We start from the raw sequence: 7500 nt of genomic DNA on the forward strand, positions 1-7500 counted from the left end.
ATCAACATAAAAACTAGACTAAAATGTTAGTGAGGGATCTAGTGGAGAAGAGATCCAGTAGAACTAAAAGACAAGTCATTGCATGTTTGTTGTTGCACTCTGAAAATAGCAGATCTACAAGCTCACAACGCGTCGCGCTGCGACGCGTTGTGAGCTTGTAGATCGGCTATTTTCAGCATGCAACCAAGTGTAAAATCAGCCATTACGACGCCATCAAGGCACCTCCAAAATACGTTTTAGTCGACTAAATCAACTGTAGATTTAGTCCACTAAAATCTTATGATATTTAGTCGACTAAAACTAGACAAAAACTAAAACATTTCAGATGACTAAAATATGACTAAAACTAAATCAAAATTTGCTGTCAAAGTCAACACTGGCAGGAAGCCTTTGGAAGGAAGGAAATCAGAGCAGTTGAGTCTCTCTCATTCTCATCGTCCAACTTCTTACGCGGCAGAACAACACTCATAACGTCGTTGTCGGGTGCCGACCCTATTTCCGTATTTCAACGTTAGATTTGTAATGGCCTAAATCAGGGGTCTTCAATGTTTTCCAGGACCCCTTGTTGAAGACCCCTGCCCTAAATAATAGCTACATTAATCCCCATTTACTCAACCAATTACAGTTTTGGACATCCAAGGTTTCCAATACCCGACAGCGACGATAAGTAGCATCGATTGCCTTTTTCAGTAGCCTTGCAATGATGATGAAGTCGGAATTCACAAACGTGGATTTGAGCCGTGGATGGACGGGGGATATAAAATGAACGGACACAATGAGAACACAGACACGATGCGATGCAAGGGCCGGGAAAAACACAATACAGTGTCAGGTGTGTAAAAAAAAAATCCAACTTAAAAAGGGTCAGCAGCGTTTATAGGGGTCGTGAAGCAAAGCCGAGGCATCGTTTGCGGGTTGTGCCATATATAGCAGCGTGATATAATGTTTGATATTGCTTTTCACTGAGCTAGATGGAAAAGCATCAATGTGCTTATCAAACCAGAAAGCGTGAGGAGGAGGGCATGTATACATGTATTCAGCGGTTATGTTATGGCTGTATACAGTTAGACTAGCGTTGTTTTGAAAGCATGAGTGTGCACAGCATCTGCAGAGGAATCTTGCGTGGTTGCTATACACGAATCCACGGAGCGCTGCCCTGCGCGCAGCCATTGCTGCGGTGTCAACGCTCCGCGGACGCGACACCGCAGCAATGGCCGCCTACAGGCAGCGCGCCTGTGGATTCGTCTATACGAGTGTTCCACAGAATAGGCTCTATGCAACAGCAGCCATATTGTAAAAAAATTTGGCCTCTTCCTTACTTCCTTCTCAGGTGTTACCAATGATTCTAATGAAGGCTCCGTTCCATTCAGTGTAGCACAGTGGTTCTCAAACCTTTTAATTTCAAGGACCCCCATAACTCTGAGAGTGTGCAAATGGAACCAAATGGACCCTTACGGGTCCATTTGGTTCCATTTGTACACTCTCAGAGTTACACACCCGTAAGGGGCCATTTGGAACCCCCTCAAGGAACCATGAGGGTCCACACTTTGAGACCCACTGGTGTAGCAGAGTGTTTCCAGTGAGCCAACCAGAATGGAACAGAGCCTTCTTTAGTATCATTGGTAAGTAACACATGTGAAGGAAGTAAGGAAGAGGCCCAATTTCTTTACAATATGGCTGCTGTGCATATAGAGCCACTTTCAACCTGGTGTCTATTTGAGGCATTTTCCAAAATTCTCAAAAAGAAAGAAAGAAAGAACAAACGAAAGAAAGAAAGAAAGAAAGAAAGTGTTGCGTTGAGAATACTGTGAAAATGTTTGAAGAAAATATATCCCCCCCCCACCTATGATGACATATCCAAAATAGGGACACCAGGTTGAAAGCTGTTGAGATAATGTGTTTCTATAATGATATTGTCTGTGTTATGTGAAAAGGCTGTGTCGTTTTCTTCAGAAACGCACAGCCAACATTATCGCGCATGCCATAAAACTATTTCATATTGTGCAATTTCTGCAAGGATATGCACATTGCACAATATACTATATACATACATAGTATTTATAAACAGTATATATATATATATACACAAATACTGTGTCCATGTATTGTACAGTATGTGTAAAGAAGTACTTGCTTCTCCATTGGTCAGTGGGCATGCAGTGGTAATGTATAGTGCTGTTACAGCATGTGATGGGTCTTAGGTTTCGAGCTCTTCCGGAGCAATTCTTCCGTAACAGAATTCTCCGGAAGCCCCACTGACCTCCCAACAGATCCATGTTGGTGGCGGCGGCGGGGGAGGAGGAGGAGGCCGCCGGCGCGCTAGTGGGAGGGGCTAGGGAGATTCCGGGTTCTGCCGCCGCCGCCGCCGCCGCAGCAGGGGCGGGCGTGGCCGCCGCCGCCGCCGCAGGAGAGGGGGCGGCCTCTGCCGCGAGGGTGGGTTCAGCGGGTTCCATCATTTCTGAGAGTACCAAGGGGGGGTGTTCACAGCCCCGCCCCAAAATAAGCCCCACCCCCAAAATATCCACAAGTAACCAAAAGAACCAATGGCGTGGGCGTTCCAACCCAACGTAAGGAGAAAGCAACCAAAAAGATAGAATAAAATCCAGTTCGAAGTAACCAAAAAAGCAATTGTTTTATTATATAGACCATAAATAATAAAAAACAAAAAGGACCAAATTATAATGTGCCAACATTAGTAACCAATGATCAACAAATCAAAACAGCCCCCGTATGAACCAAGAACAAACAAATGCGGATGCGAGGGGGAGAGGGGAGAAAGCAGAGAGAAACAAAGAGAAAGAGAAAGACAGAGAGAGAGAGACTACTGAGTCTAGGAACAGAGAGAACAGCACTATGAGACAAACTATATGGACTAAAACATTTCATTTGATTCCAGGTCACCTTGTTCTGTTTTTGTTGCTGTTGTTCGTTTATTTGTTGGTATTTTTTGGAGGAAAATGCCAATTGTGTCGGTACATATATCGGTACAGATACGTGTTTTAACTTCTTGTTTTCCTTCCCTTTTCTTGATTTTTTCATGAATTCAAATGTCCTTTTATAATGTGTATTCTTTGTTTGGTGTTTTGTGTAAAGCACACTGAATTGCCTCGTTGTTGAAATGTGATTTCACAAATACATTTGCCTCGCCTTGCCTTACATGCAGGTGCTCAACTGCAACTGAGGTGATCCGGAACGTGACTAGACTCAGCCCGATCGCCAGAGAAGCATTGCACGTTTCTGAAAATCACAGATACTAATCTATACCCTATTGATCGATACCATAGTAATGTCGGTGTTTCAAGGCTGGCGCACAGAACCGTGCTTGAGTGCCTGCATCGAGCGATGGCTGTGCTGTCGACTCATCGTTTTTGAGTTGCATAGCGTTAGGGTAGGAATCATTTATAATCTACTAAGATATTGCACATCGTTGCTGTCAGGCAACCTCTTATCTCCCTATTCTCTTTACCTCGTCATACAGTGTCACACAAAAGTAGCAAATATAGCCGATTTGTACTGTAGGTAAAAGCTCAAAACTTGAAAAAGCTATTTTTTGCTATTTGAATCCTGAAAGGTGCTGACCGTTATGAACATAATGAGGTTTTCACCCGACAGCAATGACATAGTACTTGACTTATAAGTCTAGGAGTGACTCAACATAATTCACATCTGGAAACGTTGATATCCAATATATTTTCGGTTCAGGAACGTACAGTGCCTTGGCTTTTCTCTGGCGGCCAGGCTGTTAGGTTAGACTGGAGCTTCTAAAGAAGGCAAAGGGAATCGATGGCGCTCTCAAACTCACCTGACCCAAGAAGATCTGTGCCAGCAGAAAAGAAAGAAACGGTTTAATTAATGTTACGTAGGAGAGGCTCAGCCTCAATTAAAGAGCAGGACAATGGCTAAGACCAATTACAATGACATTGTGACACTTCCCTCCCCTTGTGAAAAAGAAAGGGTGACTTTATATCCAACTTTTTTTACAGGATGAGAAGCATGTAAGTAATTAAGTAATTTATGTAACTCAAAATCTATCTAAGGAAGAGAAAATACCATAGAATTCTCAGCGTTCATGTATCCATTAAATACATGAACATAGCAGTTTAATTAACTCTTTGTATTGTGTAACATTGTTGCACAAAACAAGCAACATAATTAGCGAATAATGAACGGCTCAGTGTACAGTCTGCACAGTATATATATATATATATATATATATATATATATATATATATATATATATATATATATATATATATATATATATATTTACAGGTAGAAATAATAGCTGTCTGGTCGGGGAGGAGGGGAACTCACCTCCCCAGTTTTGTGGTGCATGCTGCCGACGGTGCTGATGGACCCGAGGATCCAAGAGGGTCCAGGTCCAACAGAGAACTGATGGAGAAGAGAGAGAGAGAGAGAGAGAGAGAGAGAGAGAGAGAGAGAGAGAGAGAGAGAGAGAGAGAGAGAGAGAGAGAGAGAGAGAGAGAGAGAGAGAGAGAGAGAGAGAGAGAGAGAGAGAGAGAGAGAGAGAGAGAAAGTGACATTCACTCCATTACTGGCACTCACGGTGTAAAGTTCTCTGGGCCCTATCTTGCGCGCCACCTTACCTTATGCCTATAACCTTTAAAGCAATTTTTACTAGTTTGAAAAACATTTTACAATAGTGAAAATAGCCGATCTACATCCCACACGTTGTGGCCTTGTAGATCAGCTATTGAAACTATTTTTAAATGTTTTTCAATATAGTAAAAGATACCAAAAAAAGTTTAGGCATAAGGGTTAAGGCCACCCTATCCATAACCCTATCTATTCACCTGTTTCCTAGGCTTTCCACTTCCTGTGTGTTTTCCACTTCCTGTCGATTTGATCCAATGAAATCCAATGAAACTGGTCAGATGACTAATGATATCCAATGAAATCCGACAGGAAGTGGAAAACACACAGCCTAGGAAACAGGTGAATATAATTTAGTCAAAGTCATGATGCATCCAAGATGCTTATACTCACTCTTCAACCGGCTCGGGGGCAGCAGCAGCGGCAGCACTCTCCCCAGGGGGGGGCGGCAGGTTGGGGGCTTGGGATTTGGCAGGGGTGGAGGTCGGAGACACGTTGTTTGTCGGAGACCCCTGGGACACGAGACAGGGAGACCCCCGTTTTAGTGGATGGGAAAATACACTGACAAGAGACGGATTAACCCTTTAAGACCTGGAACTGTGTCATTTTTAGATTTGAGCTAAAAAAGCATTATTTTACACTTTGGGCTATTCAAAAATAGCAGATTTACAAGCTCATAGCGCGGCACCGAGTGCCGCGCTACGAGCTTGTAGATCTGCTATTTTTGAAAAATCGTGAAAATGTGTGCAAATCTTTGAATATATATTTTTTTAAAGCGAACATTTTTAACTCAAATCGTTGCTTCTGGGGGTCCCTGGAACAAAATATTTTGATGGGGTTCGGCGGCCAAATACATATCATTTTGTGGGTCCTTGACATGAAAAAGTTTGAGAACCACGGATATAGAAATATACTTTTTTCAGAATACTGTTGAGATTTAGGAGACATTTAGAATCGGCTTCAGGTCTCAATGGGTTAAAACACAGGAAAGGAAAACTATACAGGAAATGAGTTGGGAGAAGCGTGCGTATAGCTCACCTTTGTCGGAGACCTGGAAGAGAAGCAAAAAAACAAGAGACACAGTGAGTGACTTTGTAGAGTGAGTGACAGACAGAAAAAACGGTGACATGGGACTGTAAGGGGCCGGTGTCCAGAAAGCTTTTGTTTTCTGAGCTGCCGGCGCATTTCTGCCACGCGTTTCGATGGTTAAGACGCGTCGCAGCGCTCATCAATGTCACTTTCGGTGTCGCCAGATTTAGATTCAGAGAAATAAGCAACCCTGTCTATAGAAAAAAGCCCAAAAGAAGCGACCTATAGGCCAAGAGTACTTTAAACCTATATACATTGGAATTAGCCGATCTACAAGCTCACAACACGTCACGATGTGACACGTTGTGAGCTTGTAGATCTGCTATTTAAATATAATTGTCTTGAAAAAAAAAAGTTTATTTTTCTCCAAAAGAAGGTTTCTGAAACATCTTAAAAAATATTTTAATTTATGATGGCGTTCCATGACAAATGTTTGAGAACCACTGGTTTAAACACAGATATTTTTTTTTTAAACAAATTCGGTAGCAAGCTCAAATAAGCAACTACCCTTTAGAAGCAAGAACAAGCCCAATGTCACTTATAATAAGCGGACCTGGCAACACTGGTCACTTTCCTATACAGAGGGTTGGAGAGACACGCCCACGGTCATTGAGCAGAGGTGTCTCGCTCAGTGCCTGTGTGGAGATGACATCCAAAGCACTCCGTCTTTCAGAGAAAAGAAAAATGCTTTCTGTTGGGACACTGCTCCTGTCGGAGCAAGATGTCTACAAATTAAAGGGCAATAGAGACAAATGTAACAGGGTTGTTATAGTTGTTATAGTTAACCAAAACGAAATAATTCATATGGGTGTGGGGCCATTTTTAGTTAACTGAAATAAAAATGTAAATGACAAATGACAAAAAAAACTGAAACTGTATTTCAAAAGGGAATAAAAAACAAAAAACGAATGAAAAGTGCGAAAAAATATAATAACCTTGATTTGTGATCAATCGTGTATTGATTCACATTGCATGTCAGCATGTACTGTGACGGTACATGCCGTGACGTATCGTCACAATAACGTCACGTGGTTAGATGTGACTGCCGCGTTTGATACCATTGACCACAACATCCTCCTAAAACGTCTGGAGGATGGAGTCGGCTTCAAAAGTACACCGTTATACAGTGGTGTACCGTAGGCTACTTTTGAGCACTTTGGATCAAGTCCTGTTGTTTTTAAGCGTGCTAAAGAAATAAAGGTGACTTGACTTGGCATGGTGGGTGTCATGTGTATCACCCACGTGACGTGACGTGATACGTATCGTTGCTGTCGGGCAGAAACCTCATATCTCCAAATTGTAACTTTTAGTTTTTTTTCCATAAATTAACGCCCTACTAGCGTCACACAAAAGCAGCAAAAGTAGCAGATCTACAAGCTCAAAACGCGCTGCTTCGCACCGCGTTTCGAGCTTGCGGATCTGCTACTTTTGCTGTTTGTGAATTTGAATCCTGAAAAGTCCAGTCCAACAGTTTTGGACATATGAGGATTCCACCCGACAGAGACGATATCTGTGCACGACATACATGTGGTAGGGCATTCACCGAATAGTCGAATATTCGAATATTCGAATATCAAACCGACTATTCGACTATCAAACCACTATTCGATTATTCTATAAAAAAAAACAGCAGACACGCAGCTGTGAGCTCTGGTGTGACGTCAACTCGCATTCCTTGAGTTTTTTTATTATTTTATTTTTTATAATCAAATCGATTAATCGAATATTCGAATACTTATAGGTCGAATAATTCGAATGCTAAAAATCACTATTCGTGAATGCACATGGAAACCTTAT

The 7500-nt window shown here is 42.1% G+C and overlaps 1 pseudogene across 1 annotated transcript in view; it reads right to left on the reverse strand.

The window, feature by feature from the left end:
- LOC308103673 (clathrin coat assembly protein AP180-like) overlaps positions 1-7500 on the reverse strand; it is a 60042-nt pseudogene that overhangs the window by 18482 nt on the left and 34060 nt on the right. The window contains exons 10-13 of the transcript in view: positions 5008-5175; positions 4315-4392; positions 3803-3817; positions 2261-2458 (exon numbers count right to left, since the gene is read on the reverse strand). The product of the transcript in view is annotated as a clathrin coat assembly protein AP180-like (transcript). The remainder of the gene's footprint in view (positions 1-2260; positions 2459-3802; positions 3818-4314; positions 4393-5007; positions 5176-7500) is intronic.

Source organism: Gymnoscopelus braueri, assembly GCF_963280865.1.
Source record: "Gymnoscopelus braueri genome assembly, chromosome: 16".
NCBI lineage: Eukaryota > Metazoa > Chordata > Actinopteri > Myctophiformes > Myctophidae > Gymnoscopelus > Gymnoscopelus braueri.